The sequence below is a fragment of the Canis lupus genome, chromosome 33, assembly GCF_003254725.2.
Source record: "Canis lupus dingo isolate Sandy chromosome 33, ASM325472v2, whole genome shotgun sequence".
Taxonomy (NCBI): Eukaryota; Metazoa; Chordata; class Mammalia; order Carnivora; family Canidae; genus Canis; species Canis lupus.
This window is the reverse complement of record NC_064275.1, coordinates 19,528,491-19,545,338: the sequence shown is the minus strand read 5'-3', so window position 1 is coordinate 19,545,338 and position 16,848 is coordinate 19,528,491. Positions and strand designations below refer to the sequence as shown.

The 16,848-nt window shown below is 37.8% G+C and overlaps 1 long non-coding RNA gene across 1 annotated transcript in view; it reads left to right on the top strand.

Annotated features, from left to right (window-relative positions):
* LOC112641224 (uncharacterized) overlaps positions 1-13,891 on the top strand; it is a 32,824-nt gene extending 18,933 nt beyond the window's left edge. The window contains exon 3 of the long non-coding RNA XR_003124560.3: positions 13,412-13,891. This is a non-coding gene — a long non-coding RNA (uncharacterized LOC112641224). The remainder of the gene's footprint in view (positions 1-13,411) is intronic.
* Positions 13,892-16,848: the final 2,957 nt, after the last annotated feature.

Genomic DNA, 16,848 nt, shown 5'->3' with positions numbered 1-16,848 from the left:
AGAAATTTTCAAGCATCCATACTCTTTTCTTACAACCGATCCAATTCAGTAGCCTATTGTGGCAGAACTGTATAGGAGTTTTCTTTATGTGCTTGTCTGAAGAGAGAAACAACTATGCTTTTCTTTAAGAGAAATGTAGGCATGACCACCGATCACATCTCCCAAACTAAACCTGAGAAGAGGAATTTGCTGAGTAGTTATGAAAATTGCCCCCATGGAGCTTCTAAATTGTTCCTTTACATCTCAGGCTGAGTATTAAGGTTGATCCCCTGAAGGGAGACAGGATGCAGTATTTTTCTGTCCATTGGTGATAAGGGCTGCTATTTTCTCTCTGTGGGATACACAAGGAGATGATTTGCTATAGTCCCCATTGTTTATAAAATAATGTTAACCACATGCTCTCTCTTGAAGTAATAATCTGTCTCAATAATTATTTCACATCTTTTTTTACCCTTTCCACTTCCTTCCTAGAGGGTCTCATAAGAGCACATCAGGTCATCCTAGAAGTGACCCATAACTTTTAAGTAGGCTCTTCAAGAAGTAGAAGGAGAAAACATGAGAGGACTTTAATAGAACTTATATCTAGGAAATATTATGAAGTCAACTCTTCAGGCATGTGAAGATATTCCCCTGGGAATTTTTTTTTTTTTAAGAGGATCCTAAGAGTCAGTTTGAGAACCACTTGTTTAGGGTGCACAAACTCAATATCAAACACTATCAACCATTGTCTGAATCTCAATATCCCTATATTAGAAATTGTGATTGGAGACAGAGAAATCTCTTACCAAGTAACTTTCAAAGGAGAGGAAATGAAATGTAAATTTGTTCTACATTTCTCAACATCTGCTTCAGACATTTAAGATGCCTTCTAGGAACATACTAACGTCCTTTCATCTCTCTTATCAACTTATTTATTATCTTATAACAACCTGGAATTCTTCATGTCATTCTACATATTCTAAAGAAGTCACCCCTCCCCTTTTCACATTCTTCGTTCCTACTGCCTCCAACACCATCTGTATTATACTAGTACTACCCTATAGATTGATCTAAAACACTCTATTCTGTTTGTGCTGTCCAATCCATATCAATCACAACTGATACACATCAATTCCAATATGTTTCACAATCTGTCATGCATATGCCATTTTACTAAATATTCCCAGCAAATGGGATAATAAATGCTATTTTCTTTTTTTAAATATGGAGTACAAGATAACGATTATTGTTCTTTAGTTCCTTGTTTTATGGCTGACATAAGACCTAGATAAATTAGTACTCCACAGAGTAACAAGACATATTGGAATTATTTTGGAGACCATACAATTCATTAAACCTCTTGCATTACTATTAAATACTAAATCTTTGGAAGCAGAAGGTCTTTTGGCTGCTTTGATGTATACTCCTTTCTGACTTAATTGCCCTAGCACAATCATTCCAAATGGACAAAGGCTTTACGAAACCAGTATCTTCATTAACACCAAAATGACTACTGTATTCAGATTCACTGTGTATTATCCCTTAAAAACAACTGATAATTAGTGCCATAAAGTAGGTGAGAGCCTATATATGGACATCCACACTCACAAACTTACAGGATTTTTATATTGTTCATCTAACAACTATTTACCATGCATCTCTTCCCCCTGCACCAAGCACTATACTCTCCTAGAATACTGAAAGGCTGTACTCATTTAGCAATCGCAAAACAATGTCATCAGCCCTATAGCATTCTCTTTTGTTCAGCATCTTTTCAATTCAGTGATATCTAAACAGTTCACCAGGTGATACCTGAAGGGAAAATAGAGGAAAACAAAATTCTTTGAGTTGTTTTCATATTGGATTTATATAATAAGAAGTTAATGATCCTAAAGAATGTGCATTTTGATATAGTATGAGGTTGAAACACTCAAATCTATACTGACACACACAGAACTGGAATACAAAATATTTCCGGTAGAAAAAAAAAAAAGAGAGAGAACACAATGTTTTGCTGCTTTTAAATAAGCCAGTCAAACAGCTCGGACTGAAAGGCTGTGTGTGTCAGCATGAGATAATCCTGCCCTGTCTTCCTCTCTCCTGCTTCTCCAGGGAAATGACTCACACCTGGTCACTGCCCTTGATATGATGTTTGATATTCTAAATTCCCATCAGCCCCACACAGCTAGAATGATGTCAGCACAGTTGACATTGTTAGATCCCTGTTCTGCTTACATTAACTCCCTGTCGCTCGGGCGTCAGATGAGTGTGGCAAAGGGGAGAAGGCATCATCTTCTTAGCAACCAAGCCCACATAGTCAGGATCCAAAAATGACATCTGGCACTTTGCTTTGGGGATTTCCAGCACTTCCTAGAATTTCAGCCAGATTGGAATACTGCTGTTTGGAGTTTAAAGGGTATTACTTCTCCTCTTCCCATCAGTATGTGTATACTTTTACAATACTTGAGCTCAAAATCCCTACCACCTGAGCACTTTAACCATAGTCCTCATTCCATTATTTTCTCAATTCTTCTGGGATACCCTTCATTGACTAATTAGAAAGGATCTTTCTTCTGGTTAAAAAGGGGAAAGCTACAATGAAACTGCCTTATCCTTCCGCCTCAAATCAAAGATATGTATAATATAACAAAATTGGACAGAAAATAGAAATGATTGGGTAATTATGGTCTCTTAAATTTATTTGAGATACAGTATGGAATGATTTTTGTGTGTTATATGCTGTATTATAACCATTTAGCAAAAAAAAAATGCAATAACACAATGAATTCAAATGATTGCAACCTATAGAGACATTCAATCATATATTAATTGCTTGGGGAATAGAACGGGGAAGACTTTAGGATAGAGACCCAAGAGGACATTTTGGAAACTATTGAGCCACAGTGGAAGAACTGTGGTAGCAACATACGACCATTCTGTAGCTTCAGAATTTCCAACAATGGAAACTATTTTCCAAAACCAATTTAAGTGATTGTAGGTATCTTGACTACTTCATGCCAATGGTTCTAATTACTTTGTAGCTCTGATCACTTACTTATTCATCCAACAGATATTTCTGGATAGGATTCCTGTCTCCATGACACTTAGAGACAAATGCAAGAGTTCAGTAAATAGCCAGACAACCACAGTACTATGTTATCAGTGCTCTCATAAGAATTAAACCCAGGGTGCAGAGTCTAGAGCCCAGATGTGAGAAGTCCTCAAGGAGAGCTTGAGTTTTCACAATTCTCTGTTGTAATGAAAATTATTTTCTTAAGACCTGACATCTTATCCATCAAACACTTCCAAGATTTTTAACAAGTAGCTCTATTCAGTCCAGACAGTTCATTTGCCTCCTGACATGTCCAAGCTACCATCCCACAAAATGAGAAGCAGGTATTATATTTGGCCTCCCATGGTAGGGAAAATGAGACTTCAGAGAACTCTCTTTCCATATCTCAAGACCTGAATAGACAGGGGCTGTTGGTTGGGGGATATATAAAGAAACTTGTAGTTCCCTCATTCCTCAGCAGATTACTTTAGAAGTTATGCGGTCATTGCTTCTTTACTGTCATTGTCAAAGTATAATTACTCCACCTTATTTACCCCACAGTATCCACGAGGTATCCCCACAGTCTAACCTAGGCTCTGGAACACAGAAGGTGCTCAATAAATATGGTTGTTGAATATTTTGTTTTATGCTTCTACATCTCTTCCTGATTTGAATCCTGGTTTTACCCCTACAGTTTAGAGCACTGTTTCCTAACTTTTTTCAAATACTATCCTACAGAGAAAATAATTAGGTTCATAAGGCACATTGTAGTAAATAGGGGAGGCTGCTCCAGACTCCCAGCTGTTAGCTCCAAGCCTTGCTTGTTGTCCCAGGACCTCATCATCCATAGCCTACCCCTCCCAAGAGCTCAGGGGACCCACATCAGAGTATATTTGAAGCTCCTCAGTTGGGAAGTTCTTCTGGTTTAGAGAATTAAAAAGGGAGAATAAGTTAACCTTCTTGCACTTGGCTTTTTGTTCCCCAGCTTTCCTTTTCAACATTTTTTAGTGTTTTTCCTATTAATTTTCAGTTTTTAAAATATGGTTATTTTGGAACACTTGCACATTACTGATTGGAATATAAAATGTTTTGGCCACTGTGGAGAACAGTATGGTAGTTTCTCGCATAATTAAACACAGAATTACCAGGCAATCCAGTAATTCCACTTCTGGGTATATAGCTCAAAGAAACAGAAGCAGGGATTGAACGGATGTTTTGTATATGCATGTTCATAGCATTATTCACCATAACCAAAAGATGAATACAATTGAAGGATCTATTGACAAATGAAAGAATATACAAAAATATGGTACATACCTACAATGGAATATTATTTGGCCTTAAAAAGGAAATTCTGACACATGCTACACATGGATCAATCCTGATGACCTTGTAAGTGAAATAAGCTAGTCACAAAAAAAATACTGTAAAATTCTACTTATAAGAGATACTTAGAGTAGCCAAATTCAGAGATAGAAAAGAAAATGGTAGTTTCCAGGGGTTCAGGAGAGGGAGCAATGGAGAGTTATCATATAATGAATATGGGGTTTCAGTTTGGAAAGGTAAAAATTCTAGAGATGGATGGTGGTGGTGGTGGTGGTCACAGAACAACATGAATGTGCTTAATGACACAGAACCATACACTTAAAATGGCTAAAATGGTAAATTTTATGTTATATATAGGTTACCACAATAAAAAAGATATCTTTTTAAATAGTGAATTCAAAACGCTTAAAATAATAATTATTACTATACCTATGTATGGAATGATTAATGGGATGCTTGGATGCACTGTTCATTTGTCCAGACATCACAGAAGGCACTTTTTGTTTCTCATCTTACAGAGTAGAGATCATCAATAAATGTTCATTAGTCTCAGCCCCAACCCCTGCCCATCATTACTTCTACCAGTATCTGTTGTCCAGATGGGTCCCTAATATTCTACACATTATGAAATTCTCAAGTCATTTCAGAATGGATCTCAATTTGACTTCTTTGTCATAAACACAGACCCATACATTTTTCCATTCTCACTCTTGCCTTAAATTTTTAATAAAATGTGATTGATTAACATTTAAATGCAAACACAAAAGCCTTGATCGACCTGCACTTAACTGATCAATGCTTCCAAGAAATGCAAAAGCTCTAGTCCTTTGAAAATGGAAAATAGTTTTGGACTGACAGATTTTCATAGTGTGCTTAGCATTGGATTAACACTTTTCTCATGATGTGTTTACATAGCACAGCACAGAGTTTAACGTGACTCAAAAGAGCCTATTCTTTTGCTCATTTCATTTGCTGCCTTTCCAAGTAAAAATTACACGTTGTGTGTTTCTCTCTCACCCAGCTTCTATGCCTTCTTTCTCACCTTCATCTTACACTCTTAATTTAGAGTCTCATTTCTTATTCTTGAATAACCTGTCCTCAACTTGATTTTCTTAAAGAATAATCTTGCTGGGAGTCAGTAGAGGGCAGAAACTGGCCAACAAAAAGCATCCAATTGTAAAGCCACAAAAAATTCTATGATCAACCCAGGAAAAAATGGCCAGGAATATGATTATCCTATGCCTAAACACTAAGTTTAGTATGTTAATTTCTTGAAGGCACAATACATAATCTATACAATGCGGTTTGGAGGTTATACTTCAGTTGCCTCACCATTGTAATTTCAACCCCTTTCAAACTGCCCAGCACAGAGTAGGACTTCAATTCTACTTCACAGTACCACCTTCTTCTAAATCAGCGACTGCAATCACTGAAAACAAGTTGCTTAGTAGAAGGAAATGTAAATCAACTTGTAATTTATCTACAATACTTTCCATTAAGACCTGGCCCTGAAGGGTTAGAAAAGGTTCCCTGGAAGAATTACTAACCACATGAAAAAAAAGTAATCATCCTCATAATAAGTAGGGGAGGGTAAGGAGGAGTTTGAGATTTGTCCTGGGCAATGAAGAACCATTTAAAGGTTTTAAGCAGGCAGTGAATATGACCAGATTTATATTTGGAAAGATCTGCTATTTGGAGATGAAACTGGATTGAAGAAGAAAAAAGAGAATTAATGTGATTAATAGTTTTGTGGGGTGTTTTGTTTTTGTTTTGTTTTAATACAAGTGCAGCTTGGGCAAAGTTATGGAGGATAAAATTTTGGTCATGGAGAAGCCCATTGGTTCACTGGGTCCCATAACTAATCAGGGTCTATCTCAGACCCTAAACAATTTCAAACCAGATATGATACCCAAACTGGACTAAGCCTGTTCACTCATTCTGGACCTAAAAGCATTGGCCCAGGTCCTAGAGGAGATCTTTGCTTTCTAGTTCCTTATAGGAGGCTCTTCCTGTTTATTTCATAGATATCTTAAATCCAACATGTTCCAAACCCATGGCCTTTTTCTGTCCCCTCTCTCTCCTAGACCACAGCTATGCACCCCATATTCTTTATTTCAGTAAATAGCATTACCTTCTCTACTAGAGCCTAAAAGCTAGGAATCTTTGCTAGAGTGTGAGTATGCATATGCACACCCCCCCACCCCCGCAACACACACTTGATTCTCCTAAATACTTCCTAAAATCCTTCCTTCTTTTCTGACCCCATTGATTGTGCCATAGTCCAAACCCTCTCATCTTTAACTCCAACTATTATGATAGTTGCTACTAGGCGCCATTGCCTTCAGTCTCCAACTGGAATCCCCCGCCTACACCATTGCTGCTCTGAACTTTCCCATATGCAATCTGTCGTGTTGCTCCCCAGTTTAAAATTCTGCAATGACAAACCAACTGAAACCCTAATTCCTTCATACAGCTCTGTGTGATTCTTGACCCCTCGCTAAGCTGTCTGTTCAGCATCATCTCTTGTCACCGCCACCTTCAGCATGCCAGCCTTAATTACCATCTCTGATTGAGAAACTCTTACTCAAAATGTCAAACTCGACTTCCAATGTCAATTTTCCTGTGCCTTAAAAGGAATTAGCCCCTCTTTTTGCTCCATGTTCCAAGAGCACTTGGAACATGTTAGGCTCTAATATTATTGCTATCGATTGTAATTATTCATTAACATGCCTTCCTCCTACCTGCTTTCCCCAACCCTAGGTTTTAACTCTGGTTCCACTGGCTCCAGGATGTGTTTTTTTTGGGGCGGAGGGCTCCATGTGCCTTCAAATAGCATGCATAATTCTGTGTGTAAATGTGGGTCCGCACATGCAAATGACTTTCATCAGCTCTCAAAGGTGTCTATGACCTGGTTAAAAAAGTTAAATATCCACTACTGCCCTAAAACATGAGCTTTTTAAGGGCACCGAATATATTGTGTGCTTTTTTTGTATAACCAGTTTATTGAGGAGTCTGATCTCAGCAGGGCATAAACATGAAACAGTTTTATTTTTCTCTAATCCTTACTTTGAACTACGTTCTGTCAAATCTTCCTTTCCTGCTCTTTAATGACATCTCAGACAGATTTTATAGCTTTCTGGTCTCTTCCAGTTATTAAAAAGACTAGTTCAGTTGTTTGGTTCCTGATTCAAACAAACCACCTCTAGAAACACATCTTTGAAATAGTCAAAGAATTTGAATATGGACTGGTATTAAAGAATATCATGATATCATTGTTAATATTACTTAGTATAATAAAATTGTGATTATATCTTTAAGTTCCTACACATTAGAGAGATATGTGGCAGTTTTTAGATTAAAAAAAAAAAAACCATGAGATACCTGGGATTTGATTTATAATACTTCAGACAATATATTAATACTTATTTAAAGTTAGAAAATAGGTATATGAGTATTCTTAATATTATTCCATTTTTGTGTATATTTGAAATTTTTCCCAACGTGTTTTTCTAAATTCTATCCAACCATGTCTAATTTCATTCTAACTCCTATCCAGTGGTATGCTAGCAAGTGTTTGCAAACCAGCTTTATGGGGGAAAAAAAAAAGCCCTGTTATAAAGCATTTGCCAATTTTCATAGTGTAAATACTACCATGGCCAATTCCAAGTTACCAATGTGATATCATTGAATTCAGAGTTGGGAAAAATGCACAGGAACACACTATTCAGAGAGCATTTCCAACATACCCAATACAGTAAATACATCATAAAGTAAAATGCAGTAAAAACAAGAAGTGATGATCACAAGATTCCTAAAAATTTAACAATCTACTCCCATGAACTAAAATAAGCCAGCTCCAAAACACCTCAGCAACATTTTCCCCTTTCTCAACCAGCTGATATGGTAAAGGTTGAGAACAACTGCTCTAACCTGAACTGATTCATCTCCTTCACTCCTTACTCATTGCTGTAAACATACCCAGGTCTTTTCTATCAGGCATAACCAGTCAGGGAAAGGGAGAGGCGAATCACTCTCCTCCATCTGCCACTCTCCCTTCGTGTCACTCGGAATCCTTCATTCAGGAGTACCCCTTGAATGACATCCCAATTTGCTCCCTGTCTTCTTGAACCTTGTGTTGGTCTCAAAATAGTCACACACATAACTACAAGATTTCATAAGTGTTTTCCTCCCTCACAAAGTAATAGTTTAAGTTTTCATGTATTTTAAAGCAAGAGGATGAGAGAAACATGTGTCCCCCCCCCCCAATAAACAGGGTATTGATATCTTAAATTACTAAATGAGCACCCTGTTGGCTTAAGCGTAAGTACGACCTATCCACTGATTATTTGTAACCATTTAAAATTTTTTTTTTTTTTAAGATTTTATTTATTTACTCATGAGAGAGAGAGAGAGAGAGAGGCAGAGGCACAGGCAGAGGGAGAGGGAGAGGAAGAAGCAGGCTCCATGCAGGGAGCCTGACGTGGGACTCGATCCTGGGTCTCCAGGATCACGCCCTGAGCCGCAGGCGGCACTAAACCGCTGGGCCACCTGGGCTGCCCCCATTTAAAATTTTTAAGTAATCCAATCCATGCTGTTACTTACACTTGTCTTTTTCAAATTCTAAATCCGGTGACTTCAATTTAACAATGATAAACCATATGTAATCTCACATTCCAGTTGAAATGACTAGATTTATTTTGACCACTATTCCCCAGAACAGGATCATGCGTTGTAGGAAGGAGGAAGAGACTCACCAGAGTTATGCTAGCACAGTATTTTATCATGACTAAAACCAACAATTTTACTAAACAGTACATACCACATTTCCTGTAATCTTTAGTCAATTTTTACTCAACCTAAATAGTACAAACTTACTGGATTTCCATGGGACGAATCAATTCTGAGATGGCACACCTAAACCACTCAGTTCATGCAACAGGCAACTCATCTAAATACATCGTAGACTATGCTGCCATAGTCACAGACTGACAATGCTGGAAGAAATACCTAGCCACCATGTTAATCCTCAGAGATATTAAAAGAATTTCAAAGTACACACTGCCCTCCCACACACACAAACCAGCTAGTCAAGAAATATTAGCTAGAATGAGATCCATTATATAAATCTCATTTAATACTCATTATCTACTAAATATTATAATATTCATCTTGTAGAAGAGGATAAAAAAATTCAGAATGATTAAGTAATCTGGTCAACCAGCTAGGAAGTCAGAGAGCCTGGATGCAAATAAAATGTCTGACCCCAAAGCCTGCAATCTTTGCCCCAAATCAAGCAGTCTTCCAAATCTGGGGCTTCACTCTGGTCTGCTGACTCTGATGACCTGTCTACCACAACCAGCACCATCTTAGCACATTTAAAGCCTCATTAGTGCAAATCCATAAAGGAGCCAGAAAAAAGTCCTGACACCCATTGAAGGAAGTACAATCTTAAACTCTTCCATTCCCCCAATGGTTCTCCTATACCAATGTGAAACTGGAGGAAAAAAAAAAAAAATCAAGCATCTATTTTGATGCTTGGTATTCCTATCTGTTAGGAATACTACTACCACATGTCTGAAGGTATCTGTAAACTAACCCATACAGTACAGGTCAGGAGAACCTATTGGCCTTTTCCAGCCTGTAGCCTTCATCTCTGGTTTGCTGCTGAAGCCCCATCATCTACAACAGTGCCTGAACCAGCATTAGGAGCTCAGGAAATGTGTTGACTGTATAAAAGCTACTGCAGATGAATAAGATTTTGAACATAGCAAGCAGCCTTAGTGCAAGATACAGGGCTCCTCTTGTGTTCACACATACAGATTTAAAATGGGGGGGAAAAAAGCCTTTCACACAAGAGAAGGCAATCATAAGCTCAACAAATGTGCTGCATTGCAGAAGCGCAGGGTGAGAGGGTGAACTGAAAAAGCAAAAGTAAAAATGGCTTTCCTTCTTGCAAATAAATGTTCCTTGCTTTTTATGACCTAAAGATTATTTAAGATATTACAAAGAATGCAGCTAGGCTGCTGTGAGATAGTCATTCATTTGTTGAGAATTCCCCAGAGGTTTCTAAACAAGTATGCACAATAATTTTATGTATTTATTTTTGATGGAGGCTTTCAAGGTTTGTGCCCTTGTCCTCAGCAATTTTTTAATGAGCATATCTGTTACTTCCGAGGGAGACAATTGCTACAACTGCTTGCAATGGTTCCTCATTGACATTCAGGAAGGATCTCAGAGACATTGAGCTTAAGAGAATCTGTACAGCCTGTCTGTTGGGGAATAAATGGCCCTGAGTGCGTGCCAGGTTGTGGGCAGTTCTGCCACAGAAGGTGGTGGTAAAACAAAAAAACAAAAAAACCAAAAACAAAACAAAAATCGAGGAAAACATACAACGTACCCTGGAAACTGAAGCGACTCGAAAAAGGGAGGAATAGTCATTGAAGTGCTAATAATGGTGCCAAATTAATACATTTGCTATCATTTTTACTTTTTTTTTTTTTTTTTAAATCAGAGACTAAAATGGAAACTTAGGCTAACAGTCCAAGCAAAGAAATGCTGGGCTCTTACGCAAGCTGGTGCAGAAAACCCTGCACAGCACAAAGTGGCAGAGCAAGTGTTCATCTTGCAGGATGGCCATCATATCTTTAAAAAACTGAAAATAGTGCTTATGCTATTTCAAGAGAATCTCACCTATCATGAACATAACATCAGTTATTTTTTTTTCTTTACCTTACCTGGAGTGGGGTTGGTATATGGGGGGCGGGGATAGGAAGGATCAAAGTCATTGCCACTAAATCTCGTGAGCCAGAATACTCTTTTATTCTATCATTCCAATCAGAACCTAATCACTCTCAGTTTGTGTACAATTATAAGCAAGTTTGTCTTTATGGTCTATAAGACTACAGTACACTATAAGCAACACATTTTTATTAGCAAGAGGACCTACTTGATCACATACTAAACATTGATAATGATGAGAAGAGGTATATGTCGTAGTGCCTGCAATATAAAGACAATTAAGAGTCGATACAAACTCAAATATCACAGCAATCTAGAAAGAATAATGTAGAAATGAGATCCTGGTATACCCTGATGGCCCTGGAGGGCATCACTGCTCTGAAGAATAATCATTGATGCACACAATGAAGACCTTGAGTCATCAAGAAAAGGTTAAATAATGTTCACCCTTCTTTAATTAAGAAGGCAGCAAAGTGTACAATCCATTTTAGAAACATTTCCTTAATAAAGGCCTTAAATTTTATACAATTTTAAGCAGATAAACCTGTTACCTAAAATGACGTATTTCTCAATCTTTCTGACGCCCTGAAACTATCACACATCCTGCATCTTCTTTAACATTCCTCATCCCATTCTCAGAGCTGACGACTATCTGTGCCTTTCTAAGCATCTGAAACTAGTTCTTTCCTTCTTGGTTTACCTTTTAGCTAAGTGACCCATCCCTTCTCTTAAAATCTATCCCAGTCATCATAGTGCTTGTGGCCATCAAAGTTCGAGACTATGTAGCTATACCTACCTAGTACCTAGTGAGACCTAATCACTACATCAGTGAGATCACTGTGCTGGAAGTCATTAGGGATATAAAGGAGGATGCAGGGATAGATTAGAGAAGGAGAAACCAGAAGAGCACAATTATTGTTGATTACAGCCTGCTATGGACTGAACTATATATACTATCCGCCAATTCATATGTTGAAACCCTAGCTCCCAGTGTGATGGCTTTTAGAGATGAGGCCTTTGGGAGATAATTAGGTTTAGATAAGTCATGAGGGTGGGGTCTTCATGATGAGATTCATGTCCTTATAAGAGATCAGATAGCTTGCCACCATCCCACCCCACTGCCCCCACCCCTGCCATACTGAGGATACAGCAAGAAGGCAGCCATCTACAAGCCTAAAAAAGGGTTCTCACCAGAACCCAACCACATTGGCACCCTAAACTCAGACTTTACAGGCATGAGAACTGTAAGAAATTTGTTTAGTTACCTAATCTATTGTATTTGTTATAGCAGCCTGAGTAGACTAAGACATAACCACTCTCCACGACCATACCCAGCAACTCTTATTCACTATTTGCTATCATGCATTTAGGAAAGAATATCAAGTTTTTACCTTTTTCATTTATAGGATAGCATGGGAAGGAAACAATCTCCCCAGGGAGTGGCAGGGCAAAGGAGTGAATGATGAGGCCCATCATTCCATATGTGTTTTCATCAACTCTTTGCTCCAGCAGGCTTTTGCTTTGCCCTCATATTCCCCTGTGGACACCAACACTAGCAGTCTGGGTTTCTGTAGTAAAGGAGCTGGTAATAATGATCTCTATCTTAGGAGAAGGGAAAGAACAAAATGTAAACCACCAATGGAGACAAATAGTGTTACGGGTTATAAGGCAGATTTCTACCGCAGACAACAGTTTTTTTCAAATATAATCAGATAATCCAAAAGATTCCTAAAAGGGGTTTCTTACTCCTAAAATTAAAAATAAACTCGAACATTTGGGGCGTTCACTGGAAAGAAACTAAAGTTCCATCCATTGTGAGACAACCCTTAGGGTGAGGTCAGAAAAGGCTTGAAAGGCCATGGGGAAAAGCTGTGTTCAGGTCAAAACTGAGTGTTAAGGCATTCCCATTTCAACCGGATCTCCTGAAGCCTTCAAGATTTTCTAATGCATTCTCCCCCAAATATCCAAAATATTACCAAGACAATCTGTTAATAAAACAAATCTCACTTTGATAAGGGAGAAAACTGTCTTGACAGTATTAGTAGCATTTCAGAGAGGAAAGAGAGAAGCTAGGATATTTATTGAGATTTTAGTCTGGTTTAAAGTAGGTCCTTCAATGAAGACTCCTGGTTAGAATTGAGTAAGAATCATCATATGGTGGTTTAGGACTGATAGACACATCAAAACAGGTATTTTGAAGTGAGGAGTTCTGAGGTCTTGAGGTGTATATGGTCTTTGATGTTTTCTAGTAAAGAGTTGATGGGTCTTTCAGGAAATTCCTGAATGAACAATAAAGTTGTAACTTTTGTCTTCCAGGACAAGAGCATCTTGGCGAAGAGCAGAATGTGCTATCATAAAACATGGCACTTTGGCACAAGGATTATTTTGAGCTGAATGCAACGGAGAAGCAGCAGATACAAAAAAAAAAAAAAGCTTCCTTTCTTGCCCCTATTTATCTTAATAATTTGTATTACTCTCCACTCTCCTTTAGGAAGGACAGAAATTAGTCAATAGACACAACTCTAGACTCATAGTACAGAAATGGCACCAGAGGACATCTATAGAACTTTACTAACTAGCTCTTATCTTTCATTAATTTCCCATGTATTTTACCTTCCTACAATTTGCTTCCCCTAGAACCTCAAATATCTTTGTGTTGTGACTCCTCTAAAAATTCATTGTTCTTTTAAGACAATACCTAACCTCAAATTCTAACCAATCCTTTTGAGTTACTCATGAGTGCTCCCATTTGTAAGTGAAATGCAAATACAAAACAAACTTGTTTTCTCTTGTTAATATATTTTGTAATAATTTACAGGGCCTCAACTGGAGAACCTAGGAAAGTACAGAGAAAAAACTTTCTTCATTACACAGGGATAATAATGTAATATTGATGGTGAAAGCAAAGAGTAAAGTCAGATTATTGTAGAAAAAAAGCTCTGGATGGTTTCCATTCTCACTCCACAATGCCCCTAATTGTATTCAGTTGTAAACATGATTGTTTCACCTCTAATAAATTGTGAGCTCTTTCAGAACAGAGATTATACTGCCCTTCAAACACTGTCCATTGTCTCTTCTGCCCCCGCCCCATATTGTTTCAGCTTCAAAATCATCATCTCTTAAGACATGTGGGTGACTTCTAGAAGGTTTGATAATTCTCAACCCTTCTGGTAAGCAAAAAAGCTACTAAACAAGATGATGAGAAACACCAGTTGTGAGTTTTCCTAAATGAAAACTGAAATCATCTTGGATTCCCTGAGCATGTTCAATGTAATTCATTCAGAGAGCACATGTTGTGAGCTAATTTTAACATGGATTGATTGTTAAGACTTCTCAATTGTTTGCAAAACAGCGCTAAAATAAGATAGCTTGGGTATGTAAAAGTGTATTGTGTTTTTTTTTTCCAGCAGTGCTAAGTGTTTAAGGATCACAATTGTAAAAATTCCATTTCAGTGTGTCTTTATTTTTATTACACCAGTTTGTCATCACCAAAACACTGTGAAGATTCCTGAGAGGGAAGAGTTCCTTTGCATTTGAAATGCCTAAGAAATGTTTGTAATTATAACTGTTATGTCAGATCCTATGTTAGTCACAGGTGCCCTGCTGATGACCTTCCCTATGAACCCTTTAGATCTTGTATAATGCTTCTCTTTTAAGAATGATGTTAATCTCTCTTTTCTCACTTTCATTGCATTTTATGTATCCATTAAATGTTATAGTTTACCTCAAATTTCCTTCCTTATAAGTTTATGGAAGGTTTCTCAGAGATATCACTTGAAGCTACAAGAAGAATGTTCCATGAAAACAATATTGGATTTTTTTATTGCCATATTTACCACACCCAGCACTATGCCAGGCATGCTGGGCATTTTCTCAATTACTCCTTAAGCCCATTTTCACATTCCAAATTTTAAAATGAGACTCTCAGGTAACTGTGCTACAGAGGACATAAACTTTACTTTTACCTCACATCATTCAATAACCCTTCATTTTCTTAAGAAATCTGGTTAGGTGCATGTTTGGTAGTCTACGGCATGATTATGAGCAAAGTTCAACACTGTGTTCTCCACAGTTGTCAAGCGATGAATTCTGGAGTCTCCTGAAGGCAGTGGAATAGTGCTATAGGAGATTGTATAAGTCCAAATTGACCAAAACATGCCCCTGGCTCTTACATGTTACAATTTGTTTTCAGATCGTGATCTGCACCTTTGTGTTAGAGGGAAAAAAAAGACTGAGAAATGCTGCTTCGAGATTTGGGAGATAGGTGAGCTATGCCTTTATCCCACTATTAAAATCTGGAATGGTTTAATTACAATTTGGGAGATGAATTCCAAACAGTTGTATTTCCCAAAATGTGGTAGATAGTATCAATAAATGTGTGAAAAGGGCACTTTATTGCATATCTTTGAGAAAGCTGCATTAAACAAAGTCAAATAGATGTCTCTACTGGATTCCTAGAACCTTTAATATGTTCTGAGGGGGATTTCTATATGATGATTTTCCCAGGTAACTTATAAAATAGAACACTCACAGAATATTTCTTAGGACAAATGTTTAAAGAAAAACCATTGGGGGGGATCCCTGGGTGGCTCAGCGCTTTAGCGCCTGCCTTCAGCCCGGGACGTAATCCTGGAGTCCCAGGATCGAGTCCCACGTTGGGCTCCCTGTGTGGAGCCTGCTTCTCCCTCTGCCTGTGTCTCTGCCTCTCTCTCTGTCTCTCATGAATAAATAAGTAAAATCTTAAAAAAAAAAAAAAAAAAAAAAAAAACCAAAAAACCACCATTGGTAAACACGGGGATAAAAAATTAAATGATTTCAGATTACTCTGTATTCTTTATCAAAAGCAGATGAAATTAATCTTTCACTAATTAGTCCTGTGACTTTGGTGGGAATTATCTAAATAAATACAGTGAGTTATATACCTGTCCCTCACCATTTGCTGTGGTGAGGGGAGAAAATAGTATGTCAGATGGCCTAAGACACATGTCCATCCCTAACGTTGCCACCTGGGAAAAGTGGGAAAGGTTTCACCCATATGTCCTAAGTGAAAAATCATTAGTTACTACATTGGTATAATAAGATCTGCCTTATATGATTGTCAGAATGAAATGAGATAATGTATTTAAAGCTCTTCAGCATAATGCCTGGCTCATAGGAAGTGATACAGGAATGGGAACTACTAGAATCACATCAATAGCATGGCACCCTTTCTACCCATTCAGGGCGTGTCACCTTTAGGTTTCTAATGATAAAGCAAGTGCCTCCTCACTGACCTATCCCTAATCCTCTCTGCTAATTCTTCAAACTGCATCGAAATTACCTTTCAAAAATGCTTCTCTGAGCATGCTACTCACCTACTCTGTAGAATAAAGTTCAAACGCTTGCTGCAGAAAATTCTGTCTTGTAAGAGTCTACCTTTACAAGTTTATGTTCCACCATATGCCTGGTTCCATGGGCTCTATATTTCAGACCTACTGCAACTCATACATCTGAAGACCCCACACATTCTCATCCATCTGTGTGTTTAACCACATCATATACTCTGAGATAGGCTTCCCCTAACTTTAGCTGCAAAAAAAAAAAAAACAAAAAAACAAAAAAGGTCAAGGCCAACTCAGTAACTATCTATCTGTGATATTCCCAGTCAAATGTAATCACTTTCCCCCTTCTGCTCCCATATACTTTTTACATCTATTATAGCACTCTTCACACAGCCTCATTTAACAACAATTACTTGCACAAGTGTATTTCCA